At 48.2% G+C, this 13,249-nt stretch overlaps 1 long non-coding RNA gene across 1 annotated transcript; it reads right to left on the reverse strand.

Annotated features, from left to right (window-relative positions):
* Nucleotides 1-11,034: 11,034 nt before the first annotated feature.
* LOC148378609 (uncharacterized) lies at nucleotides 11,035-12,895 on the reverse strand. The gene is made up of 3 exons (XR_015855751.1): nucleotides 12,732-12,895; nucleotides 12,543-12,619; nucleotides 11,035-12,075 (listed from the first exon to the last, which is right to left on the reverse strand). It is a non-coding gene; the product is annotated as an uncharacterized LOC148378609 (long non-coding RNA).
* Between the last annotated feature and the right edge of the window lie 354 nt (nucleotides 12,896-13,249).

Consider the following 13,249-nt stretch of genomic DNA (forward strand, 5'->3'; position numbering starts at 1 on the left):
TACAACTTTGGATCTTATATTACTTTGCAACAATCTACTCCGTGACAGATTAGGCAGTATAATCACATATGTTAACTTCAGTGCCCACACTGTATTTATTTATGGTTATTTGTTAAATCAAGTACTGTTAGACATGAAATAGGAAGTGTTTAACATAAATGTTATGGCTACTCACCATTGTAGCTCGCTCCTGGTCAATGATACGAGCCTCTTCTTGCAGTGGAAAACTTGCAGCCAACAAACACCGTGGAACCTAAAGGAATGAAATTAAACATTAACATTTCGCCTCGACCAATTTTCACACGTACAACGCAACGCGGCTACACTTCTGCTATTACAAACGTAAATCTCCTTAAACACAATGAGTGTTACTTACCGTGTACGCTCTAGACGGTCCAGTTGCAAGCAGAAAATAAAGATATTTCTGTTGATAATCGTCGCTGCTCAGTGGCTCACGGCCATCGCGCCAACAGATTTGAATTTTGGCGGAGGTTCGGGCAATTACGTCATATCCACGGCACATGACTGCGACGTAATACCCGCTTATCTGAAACGGCAGTTAAAAGTAGAGTTACATCAAGTTTTCTTGGAACCTAAACGAATGAAAGAAAACTATCATTTGGCCACAACCAACATTCACAGATACAACACAACGTGCGGGGTTGGGGTTAAAGATTGAGTGAAGGGCCCTCGTTTTAAACTACTGTTTTGAAAAGGAGTGGGAACAAGTAAGACATATTTAATTTATTTAATGGGAAGTAGTAAGACTTATTAAATTTATTTAATCTACTTTTCTTCCCAGGCAAAATTTGATGTGCTGCAATTCCAAATTTCCAAAGTGAATGAAGGAATGAAGTCCTTTAAATTATGATTTTGTATAAATACTAGGCATTAACACAAAATCGACGGCACAAAATGGGCAGACTTTACTTGTTTGAAAAGGACTGGTTACAAGACAGACTTTTTTAATTTATTTAATGGGAAGAAGACTTATTTAGTTTAATTGATCTATTTTTGTTCCCTGCCAAAATTCGATTTGCTGCAATTCCAAATTTCCAAAGTGAATGAAGGAAAGAAGTCGTTTAAATTATGATTTTGTTTAAATACTAGGCATAGACACAAAATCTACGGCACAAAATGGGCAGACTTTACTTGTTTGAAGAGGACTGGTTACAAGACAGACTTTTCTGATTTATTTAATGGGAAGAGGACTTATTTAGTTTATTTAATCTATTTTTGTTCCCTGGCAAAATTGGATTTGCTGAAATTGTATTTTGCCAAATCTCGATTTGAGACCTGATAGGAAGTATTAAACGCTTAGTTAAATCAATACAAGTTGGTAATAAGAGCGAGTAATGTTGGTTGAACCGATGAATGAAGGTTGAAAGCAATTTAAATTATGACTTTGTATAAATACTAGATATTAACAGAACATCTACTGCGCAAAATGGGCAGAGTTTACTTGTTTGAGAAGGAGTGGCTTATTCAAAACTAAGATTTATGTAATCTGTTTGTTCCCAGGCAAAATTGGATGTGATGCAATTCCAAATTTCACCACATGATGGTGCCCAATTTTGACTTCATAGGACATATTAAACACTTAGCTTGTTATTATGTTCAAGGTAATCAGATTTGTTTATCATTCTAATGGCCTCTTCAAAACTATTCTGGATTACTACTTTGGATCTATTCTACATTACTTGGCAACAACATACTCTGTAACAGATTAGGCAGTATAATCACATATGTTAACTTGAGAGTGCCCACACTCAATCTACTTATCGTGATGTGTTAAATCAATTACTGTTAGACATTATTTGTCTGATAATCTACCAAATCTTTGAATTGAAGAATTTGTGATTTAATTAATAGCTTGTTCAGGGTAATCAGACTTGTATATAATTCTAATGGCCTTCTTTTGAAAACTATTCTGAATTACAACTTTGGATCTTATATTACTTTGCAACAATCTACTCGGTGACAGATTAGGCAGTATAATCACATATGTTAACTTCAGTGCCCACACTGTATTTATTTATGGTTATTTGTTAAATCAAGTACTGTTAGACATGAAATAGGAAGTGTTTAACATAAATGTTATGGCTACTCACCATTGTAGCTCGCTCCTGGTCAATGATATGAGCCTCTTCTTGCAGTGGAAAACTTGCAGCCAACAAACACCGTGGAACCTAAAGGAATGAAATTAAACATTAACATTTCGCCCGGACCAACATTCACACGTACAACGCAACGCGGCTACACTTCTGCTATTACAAACGTAAATCTCCTTAAACACAACGAGTGTTACTTACCGTGTACGCTCTAGGCAAAATTGGATGTGATGCAATTCCAAATCTATCTGAAACGGCAGTTAAAAGTAGAGTTACATCAAGTTTTCTTTTTTAATCAACACAATCATTTACAACCGTTGACCAGAAAGAATCGTCGAAATTCGACGTCCCCCACAAACGCCACGCTCACTCGCTTTTCAGGGCAACAAAAGTACTTCTTTTTAAAAACGATGAGTTGTACTTACCGTGTACGCTCTGGACGGTCCAGTTGCAAGCAGAAAATAAAAATATTTCTCTTGTTAGTCGTATGTTACCATCCGCTGTGTCTTTGTCAACATCGCCGCCATTTTCCTACTTCCTGCTGCGAGCCACGCCCACGGATTTAAATTTGGGCGGAAGCTCTTTCCATTGGCGTCGTTTTCGCGTATAGCAAATCCGATTGGTTGGGAAGGGGGCACGGTTATGCAGCCGAGGAGTCCTGTGATCGGTGGGATGTAAAGTAGGCGTCGACGTCACGTCCGCGTCACGTGACCACGACGTGGCAGACGTCATATAGCAACCGCTGTTTTGTTTAGTAGACTTACAGTTGTTATGCATTGACATAATGGCGCACACACCAAATAGATTTAAATAAATTAAATAATTCTTCTGCCCACTCTCTTTTAAACAAGTTAACTCTCCCCGCGGATTTGAATTCCGGCGAAAGTTACGCCCATCGACGTCACGTATGTCACGTGACCACGACGTGGCAGATGTCATATAGCAACCGCTGTTTTGTTTAGTAGATTTACAGTTGTTATGCATTGGCATAATGGTGTGCACTCAAAATAGATTTAAATAAATTAAATATTTCTTCTGCCTACTCCCTTTTAAACAAGTTAACTCTGCCCACGTCCATTGACGTCTTGTCTGCGTCACGTGACCACGACGTAGCGACGTCATATAGTAACCGCTGTTTTGACCAGTAGACTTAGTTATTATGCGTTGACATAATGGCGCACTGGTTAGCATGGCCACCTCCTAAGCATGATGATGCGGGTTCGACGCCTGATCAATGTTAGCATGGAGTGAGCTGAAGTGCATGGCGCTGAAGATTTGAATCTTTGAAATGCGCTGAGGTCTGACATATCAGGCAGAATGGTTTGCCATCACGTTCAACAAAAAATAGAAACTTTCCCACTCTGATTAAAACGTCCTGTGTTCATCTACGTATTTTCGTTTTGCTGTGCATCTTTTCCCTGCCATTTCGAGAGCCCAATTGACACTCATAGTTTAAAGAAATGTGTTTGCCCATCCTACTTTGTGGAATTTCACCACATGCGCTTTTGACCAAAATACCAAATTGAACTCAAGTGAAGCCAACACGCACAACCCCCCCCCCCCACACACACACACACACACAAATGTTGATATGAACATAAAAGAGCCGCATGCGGTTCGGGAGTTGCGGCTTGGCCAAACCTGTACTATACAACTTTATTTGTATAAAATTTTCACAACAGCTGTCACACAAACAAAGCGGGAAAAACCGAAGACGTGCGTGTTCCGCCCACGCTGGATTTATTTGCACCTTTGAAAAGACACCGTATTGCCGCAGATGTGGCAAAGAGTACTTTTGGGCATCTGAGACGGAAGGATGTCCAAAGCATCACGTCACCTGCTCTGGTAGGCATGGTGGTGGGACGTTGAGGTCAACCGCTTTGGGGTTGGCTGACTCTTTGATCGCAGGATGCCACACACTTGAAGACAGAAGCAGAAAAGCAGAGCTAAATGCAAAATGTACTCACCGGTGACTCCAATTTTTTTCCCCCCTGAAGAAACAGCTGGACGGGTGGCCCCGGCTGGCCAGTGGGACTCTTGTTATTCTGACCCTTTTTAGTGCGCGTTTGGGGCAACAACCGTTTTTTGTGGCGCTCTCTTCTGGTTCAAAAGTGCCCTGCATGTGAATTTGCTTTTCCTGCCTTCTGATTGGATGAGCGCCGGTGTGACGCGGTGCCTCTGTCACCGTGGCGGGGGGTATACGTTGGCATCGGAGCGTCTGCCAACGTCTGAGACCGGCTGGCAGTGTATCGGAGGTGTCGAGTGCGGTGCCGCTGGAGCTCACTCACCAGCTGGTGTTAGGGCCACAGAATGAAGGCCAAGGAGAAGAATAGAAAGAGAAACAGAAACTTCTCCTCCAATTGTTTGATTTGTCTCTTCTGAGCTTCGATGAATTCTTTCAGCTCTTTGTTCCTCTAGGACGGACAAATGGAAAGTGGCATTCAAAAGCCAGTAAGCGTGCAAGTAAGTGCCGGGCTGGCTTTGGGCCCTTACCTGTTGCGCGCTGTGCAGCAGATCCATTCTCTCTTGGAGGATGCAAGCGTCGCGCTCCCTCAACTCGCACATCAGGGCTCGCTTCCATTGGTCCACGGCGCTCCTAAGCTCTTCTCTCTGATCCGCCGTCAGCACGTCATTCACGCCAGCGTGGCTGGCTTTTTCGCCGTCCGTGGCGGGGCAGTCCCGCTGCGGTAGCGCCTCGTACAACATGGCCTCCAGCTCCAGGATCCTCTGGGCCGCAATCCTCGTCCATCAGTGGTCCGGCGGGAGATTTGAGGGCGGCTTACCTTATGAGCCTGGTCCATGGAACACTTCCTGAAGTCCAACTCTTCATCCAGGTAGCCCTTCTGCTTGCAGAACATATCCTAGCACAGCTCAAGGTCAGAATTGTTGGGGCACATTGCCGGAGTTCCCCTTGGCTGATGTCGCGTGTCTGTCTACCTTCTCACTTTCAATGTCCAACATCTTCTGTTGAAGTGCTGACTTGGTCACTTTGATGTATTCTAACCACTGAGGAAAGGCTGCTGTCACATAAGCAGAATGCGAGAGCGTGCGTGGACGTGCGCGTTACCTTCTCGGCTAGGGTGAGAAGGGTCCTGGCGTGAATCACGACCACCTGCTCCTCGTTGGTGAGATTCTGCAAGAGCCCAAAGGCACAGCGTCAACAAGCTTCTTTCAGCGCAAAGCCTTCCAAAAGTCACATTTGAGCCGCCGAGTCTCGTGGAGTGCGAACATAAGGAGTTCGACATACACTTACGGCGTTATAGCCCAGGATGTCCAGCTTCTTCATCAGATCACTGATGACGATGTCCGGGGGAAAGGCGCAAGGAGCAATGTAAGGTGTTCTGGGACCTCGGGTTAAGGTTAGGGTTGCGAGGGACGCCTTACGTACGCTCACGCCCTCGGCCTCGCAGTAGATCTGCAAAGGGCTGAGGCCGTCTGGGAAACGGACTTGCAGAAACTTCAAGACGGGGGAGCGCCACTCCCTCTCCTGAAAGGCAGAGGCATGCATCCGTCCGTCCGTCCGTCCGTCACATCTCTGGCCTCAACACGCTTGTGCGAGTCTTCCCACCTCCAGCTCCAGGATGCGGAACTCAAGCAGTTCGTTTTGGTCTCGGATATCCTGGATGTGCTCTTTCAGACGCGCTTCTTCCGCCTCCATCCGCCTGACCTGAAAAGACAGTCAGACCTCATCTGCGGGGCTTCCCGACAGGTGTGACGCCAAGCGACTCCGCCCAGCGCCTTTCTTTCCGTCACCTTTTCGGCCAACTGCTGATTGCTCTGACGCAGCAGCTGCTTCTCCTCCACCCACTTGACATTCTAGAAGAGACAAACGCGTGGACAGCTTTGGGGGGGGGGGGGGGGGGGGTTGGTCCAGTAATGCCAGACGGATGAGTGACTGAAGAATGTAGCTATTTTGTCTGAGAAAAAGGTGTGCTCATTGATGAGCTTACCTGTCCTTGTTGCTTCAGCGCTGACTCCAGATCTGCTACTCTGCTTTGATAGTGACCCATTTCTACCATCAGCTTTTCTCTGGTCTGAAAGGAGGAGGAGGGAGGCTCCTCCTCCTCCTTTCAGACCAGAGAACACCCGAGGCTGGGTGAGAACGGGGAGGCTGCGACCCGGCCGGGGGTTGCGGGAAGGGGCGCCACCTTGATCTCCTTCTCGGCGTCGTAGTCCCCTTTCGCTGGTCTGGGCTAGCAGAGCGTAGGCTCGTTGCAGCGCTTGATATTCTTGCGTCAGCTGGCGGTAGCGAAGCTCCGCCTCTTCATGCACACACCAATGCAACACAGCACTAGTACCAGAATCAGTCAGACCGGCGACAAAGCACCCGCGACGCAAAGACGAGTCCGATTCCAGGCTGAAGAGGAATGTTTGGTGCCAATACGCTGGCAGAAATGGCGGGCTACCTCTTCGGGTTCCGTGTCGGGGGTTCTGTCGGTGTGAAAAGACAAGGACGATCCGTCCGAGTCCACCAACACGTCTTCGTCGTAGCCGTAAAATGTTTCGATGACCTGCGGGCGCGGAAGCAAACATCTCTCTGAACAAACTGAAGCGACACCTCACGATGAATCGACGAGAGGAACGATAGCGAGAAAAAGGCCATTTCATCTTGCGCAACACCAAGCAGCCGCAAACAAACAGACTCACCTTGCAGGACCTCACGCTTTGTTCCTCCTCAGAGATTCTCGACGTCGGTATCGTAGCAGCAAATCTCTCTCCTGTCGACACAAATAATCCGCCTTTGAGATTCTTTGGATGCAAAGGGAACGAACGGCTCCGGCGCAGAAACAAACGCGACTCACAATGACATTTCTGACATGAGCTCCTGTCTCCAGAGCCTGAAAAACACGTCACCGGCGATGATTGGAGGGACGCTCGTCTTTTCCAAAAGTGACAACTACAGGGTGTGTCAGGGTTTTCCAGATTATCTTTATCGTATCATTGTGTTGCTTTGACTTTGACTGCGACCTGTAATAAATAATATTATTTATCCCTTATTTATCCCTATCGCTTATCCCTTCCTACACAAAGTCGTAAAACACCCCTTGCTATGTTTTGACTAGAGGTCAAGGGCTTCCTCTATTCAATCCACTCTTACACCCACCCTGTTTCTCTTAATTAAAATGCTCGTGCAGGAGCCGAGAGTCAGACTTCATTCGTACAACGGATGGACTCTCCACCTGCAGGTGTCCAAAAGAACTTACTTGTCTCCCGTGTGGTTCTTGCAAAATAAGTTGGAGCGAGCGCAACTCTAACAGGGTGCATTTTGCCACTAGCTGCCTACGGACAATGACGTCGCGCTCGCGGCTCATGGTTGACGGGCTGAGCAGCCGGGCAAGTCCGTCGTTTTCAGCGCACAGCGAGTGGCAAAGGCGCTGACAAAACGGGAGCTTTGAGCTGCTGAAAACGGCAAAACAAGTCTAAAGCGTGTTCAAACGCGTGCGCACAATGCTCCTGCTTGAAAGGTCGGAATTTAAGGGGCCAATTTTTTGGATGGCGGCCGCCGGCCAAGCTTTGGACGGAAAAGGTTTCCTGGCGACAGCGAGCGAGCGCGGCGCTGCCGTACGTGCACCGAGTCGCCTGCCTGAAGACCTTGGACAAGTCGTCGATGATGTGCCGCTGCTCCACAACTTGAAGGAACTCCATTTCACCGTCCTGCTGGCCGCAACCGCGGTCCAGGTCATTGAGCGAACTAGGCCTTCTCTGTGGAACACAAATGCAGTGGACTCTGTTGGCACGCCGCCGTTGTCCGCGTCGACTTACCAAGCTTGCCATCTCCTCGTTCTCCTGGGTGACAAAGCGCACTTTGTTTTCAAGGCGACACAGCACCAGCGAGAGTTCTTCATTCTTCCTGCTCAGGCGTTTGTTTTTGTACAGGAGTGGCAGAAACTGGCTTTCTGTTTCTCTCAGTCGCTTTAGCTGCAAGCATGAAGTGCGGGATGTGAAAGACGCACAACACGCGGGCCAGAACGTATCCATTCCTTTTGCATCGGTTTGAACGGAATCGTGGCTTTGGCTCCCAATAAAAGACATCTACCAGGCAACCGACTCGCCGCGCCGCTCAACTAATAAGCAAGCGCAATGGGTGCCTCGCTGGATGGCGCGCATCAAACGTAGCGCAAACCTTCAAGCGTGCCGTCAATAAATTACCAGTTCATTGCGCTCTTCAGAAAGCAGGGCGTTTCGATCCTCCAGTTTCCTGATGACTGCGCTGAGCTCAGCGATTTTCAGATGAAACCGTCGCGTGTCCCGATCCTCCTGAGACTGAAAACGCCCCGCAACACACACACACAAGCACTCGTTCAAAGTTCAAAACTGTTTTTGTGCTACCTTCCTCCAGCAACGAACTAAGTCATGCGTACTGCAAGTGTGTGATGAGGTGCCTTACGCAATGAAGAGGATTGCTAGTAGCGGCGTTGACCCCACTTCCAGGGTAGTTTAGGCCCGCCCTTTGGGAATCCCTCAGGGCAGCGATCTGCTGCTCGGCAGCCTGAGTCTGCAGCTGAAGGCGGTGGACGTGGCCGGCCCCAGGGCTTCATCCAAAACACTAACCGCTCTGTCTTTCAGCTTGATCTCATCCGTCTGGATGTACAAACGGGGAGCGCTCAGGCAGGCGGGCAAACTCATTTGCCAGAATTGTGACAAAAACAAAGAGAGCAACCGGCCAATTTTTTTCTTGAATCGACTAGAACACCTTTGCTGTGACAAAAGCGAAGCGAGCAACCGGACATTTTCTTCTTGTGAAATAGAATAGAATAGAATGCCTTAGGTGTCATTGCACTGCAGGTATACAACGAAATTGGGAACATAGCCACGCACCGCGCATCTGATCAGTCCTACCAGTCGGCGGATCTCCCTCTCGCAGTCTCTCTTGGTTCGGCTCAGCTCCTCCCGATGCTGGTGATGAGCCGATCGGAGCTCGGCCGCTCGGGACTGCCAGGCCTGCTGGGCCGCTGCCAGGGCTTCTTCCGCGCTCCTGGTGGAGGCGACACCGCTCGGTCTCCCGACACCGCCGCGTCTCCTCCACCTCCGCCAGCAAAGCGCCCCCCCTCCTCACCTGAGCAGACATTGCGCCACACCGGGCCGTTGAGACCGCAACGGAGCGCCGCGACGCTTACTGGGGACAAGCTACACAATACGGTAGCGGCCGCATCGAAGCCCGACGTGGCGTGCGGATAGTCAGACACGGATAGAGCGGATCACCTTGTCCATGGAGCCGTCCCTCAGGCTGAGGACCAAGGCATTCAGTCGCTGGATCTCTCCATCTTTGATTTTGATCACTCTCATCAGCTCCATTTCATGCTGCCGCAGTAATGTCTCCCTGGTAATGGCTAACTCTTTCTGCTTCTCCTCATGGAGTTTGCTTTTGAGTTCCGTCATGGCGGCGGTGGCACGGTGGTGCTCCGCCCGCAGGTCCTGACTTCTCTCTCTCTCCAGACAGCTGACCTGACATGACTTAGACTTAGACAAACTTTATTGTCATCTTGTCTGCACATGGTGCATACAAAACGAAATTCCGTTGCATACGTCTTACAACAAAGTAGTGATATTGCAGTTGAATAGAAGTAACATATCCTATGAAAATATATATATATACATATATACTATATATATATATATATATATATATTAAAAATAAGTATAAAGTGCAGCAGTGATAATTATGCAATAGTGCAAGTAGGCAAAACAGTATTCAAGAGTGTGCAGAGGAATGCTAAACCATGTATTAAACTTCTATTTAAAGGGTTTATACAAGTTCAGTAAAGTTGGTAGTGCGAGATAGTGCAAGATAGAGGTCCGTAGTGTCATAAAGTACAGTTCTGTGAATGTGTGATGCAGAGTTCAGTTTAGAGCTCAACAGTTCTAGTGTTCAACAGTCTGATGACAGCAGGGAAAAAGCTGTTGCAGAACCTGGTGGACCTGCAGCGGATGCTGCAAACCTCTTCCCAGAGGGCAGCAGGGAGAACAGTCCATGGTGGGGGTGTGATGGGTCATTGATGATGTTACGGGCACGGGACATGCAGCGCTGAGATGAAATGTCCTGAATGGAGGGAAGAGGAGCCCCTATGATCCTCTCTGCTGTCCTCACCACTCTCCTCACGTTCTTCCAATCGGAGGCGGTGCAGCCTCCACACCACACAGAGAGACAGCTTGTCAGAATGCTCTCTATGGTGCTCCTGTAGAACGTCCTCATGATGGGTGGGGGCAGGTGGGCTCTCCTCATCCTCCGCAGGAAGTACAAGCGCTTCTGTGCCCTCTTGACCAGTGCCGTAGTGTTCATAGTCCAGGTGAGGTCTTCTGTGATGTGGACCCCCAGGAATTTGGTGGTGCTGACCACCTCCACAGCTGAGCTGTTGATGATCAGTGGAGCGTGGTGAGGCTGTTTTTTCCTGAAGTCGACGATGATCTCCTTCATCTTCTCCTCATTCAGGATCAGGCTGTTTTCTCTGCACCAGCCCACCAGCTGCTCCACCTCCTCTCTGTAGTCCAGGTCGTTGTTGTCTCTGATGAGCCCCACCACCGTTGTGTCGTCTGCTGACTTCACGATGTGATTGGTGGTGAACCTGAGGACGCAGTCGTGTGTCATCAGGGTGCACAGCAGGGGGCTCAGGACGCAGCCCTGAAGGGAGCCTGTGCTGAGGGTGATGACATCAGAGGTGTTCTGTCCGACCCGGACTGACTGAGGTCTGTTGGTGAGGAAGTCTAGCAGCCAGTTGCGAAGGGGGGTGTTGAAGCCCAGGTGTTCCAATTTTCCTACCAGATGCTGTGGGATGATGGTGTTAAACGCTGAGCTGAAGTCCAGGAACAGCCTCCGCACATGGGTGTTCTTCTCCTCCAGGTGAGCCAGGCTCAGGTGAAGAACGGAGGAGATGGCGTCCTGAGTGGAGCGGTTTTGCCGGTCGGCAAACTGGAACGGGTCAAATAATAGGGGGAGTCTGGAAACGATGTGACCTTTAAGCAGCCTTTCGAAGCACTTCATCATAACCGGAGTCAGTGCAACAGGCCGGTAATCATTAAATGAGGTGATTTGAGGTTTCTTCGGCACCGGAATGATGGAGGCAGTCTTAAAGCACGCCGGCACTGTGGCTTGGCCCAGCGAGGTGTTAAAAATGTCTGTGATGACCCCAGCCAGATGACTTGCACATTCCCTGAACACACGCCCAGGAATGTTGTCGGGGCCAGGGGCCTTACAGGGGTTGACTCTCCTCAGGGTCTTCAACACATCGGCGGAGTCAAGGCAGAGTACCTCCTCTTCCTGATGGGGGACAGTTTTAACTGCTGGAGTGCCGTTTAGTGCCTCGAACCTCCCAAAGAAGTTATTTAGACCATTTAGAAAGTCAGCATCAACTACACCCACCGGGGGGGGGGAGGGTGAGTTGTAGTCTGTAATCGCCCGTATGCCTTGCCACATACTCCTGATGTTTTTGACGTCGTGGAAACGATCCTGAAATTTTCGACTGCGGTCTCGCTTCGCTATCCTGATGGCACGGTTCAAGTTGGCTCTCGCTGTCCTCAGTGTCTCCTTGTCGCCAGACTTGAAGGCAGAGTTCCGCGCTCGTAGCGTTTGACGTACCTCCTCAGTCATCCAGGGTCGTTGCTTGCCCCGGGTGATGATATTCTTAGTGGTGCTGACGTCCTCGGTGCATTTGTTGATGTAGGCTGACACAGTCATGGCACACGCATGTCTAATCTACATCGGGAAAACTGGGAGGGAGGGAGGCAGGCAGGGAGGCAGGCAGGGAGGCAGGCAGGGAGGCAGGCAGTGTCTGTCTGTTGAGGTTTTCACCTTGTTCTTCTCCTGCTGAAGTTCTAACTGGACGTCCATCAGTTTGGTTCTCAGCTCGTCATTGGCGGCCTGAAGGGCGTCCGTTCGCTCCGCCTTGGCCCGCCCTGCCGGAGCTCGTTTGGACATCTCTTACTCGAGTCTCGCCCGGTCGTCAGTCAGAGATCACAACATTTGTACCTGGAGAGCACAAACGCAGCGCTGTTTTCCACTGGCTTCGAACTCAACTTCAATCGGTACCGTAACTTACAACATCATAAACATAGAACTAGCTTGACTTATTCATTGAATAAATGCATTTGGTTCTTCAAAACTGCATCACGCAACATAGCGTGACCGAGACGGCCGTTATCCACCTGCGTGAAGTTATTTGGTGAAATGAATGAGATGTTTAAGACACCATCGTTCTGTCTCTATGTAGATGAAGGTAAATAATCGATTGCTGAAGGTCCAAAGGTGTTGTGATAAACAAATAAACATATTAGTGATTAGTGACATATTTGTGATAAACATATTAGGCAGGATAATCACATATGTTAACGTGACTGCCCACACTGTATTTATTTATGGTTATTTGTTAAATCGAGTACTGTTAGACATGAAATAGGAAGTGTTTAACATAAATGGAAGACGAAAGGGGTACTCACCATTGTAGCTCCTGCTGGTCAATGATACGAGCCTCTTCTTGCAGTGGAAAACATACAGCCAACAAACACCGTGGAACCTAAAGGAATGAAATTAAACATTAACATTTAGCCTCAACCAACATTCACAGATACAACGGAACGCAAACTACACAAACGTAAATCTTTTTAAACACAATGAGTTGTACTTACCGTGTACGCTCTAGACGGTCCACTTGCAAGCGGAAAATAAAGATATTTCTGTTGATAATCATCGTGTTTGTATCCGGTGTCTCGCTCAAGGCCATTGCGCCCACAGATTTGAATTTTGGCGAGAGTTCAGCCTATTGACGTCATTTCCGCGGTGTAATACCCGCATATCTGAAACGGCAAAGTTAAGAGTAGAGTTAAATAAAGTTTTTAGTCAACGCAATAATTTACAACCGTTGACCAGTCGAAATAATCGTCGAAATTTGGCGTCTGTGGCTGGAAGCAGACGCCGAGTTCGACATTCCTCCCAAACGCCACACTCCCTTGCTTTTCAGGGCTAAAAAAAAACAGTTGTAATTACCTTGTACGCTCTAGACGGTCAAGTTGCAAGCTGAAAACAAAAATATTTGCCTTGTTAGTCATCGTGTTACTAACAGCTGTGTCTTGTTTGCCAGAACTGCCGCTTTCCTACTTCCTGTTGCAAGCCACGCCCACGGATTATAATTTTGCCGTGAGTTCCG

The sequence above is a fragment of the Syngnathus floridae genome, unplaced genomic scaffold, assembly GCF_059516105.1.
Source record: "Syngnathus floridae isolate MCC-2025c unplaced genomic scaffold, RoL_Sflo_1.0 HiC_scaffold_32, whole genome shotgun sequence".
Lineage (NCBI taxonomy): Eukaryota > Metazoa > Chordata > Actinopteri > Syngnathiformes > Syngnathidae > Syngnathus > Syngnathus floridae.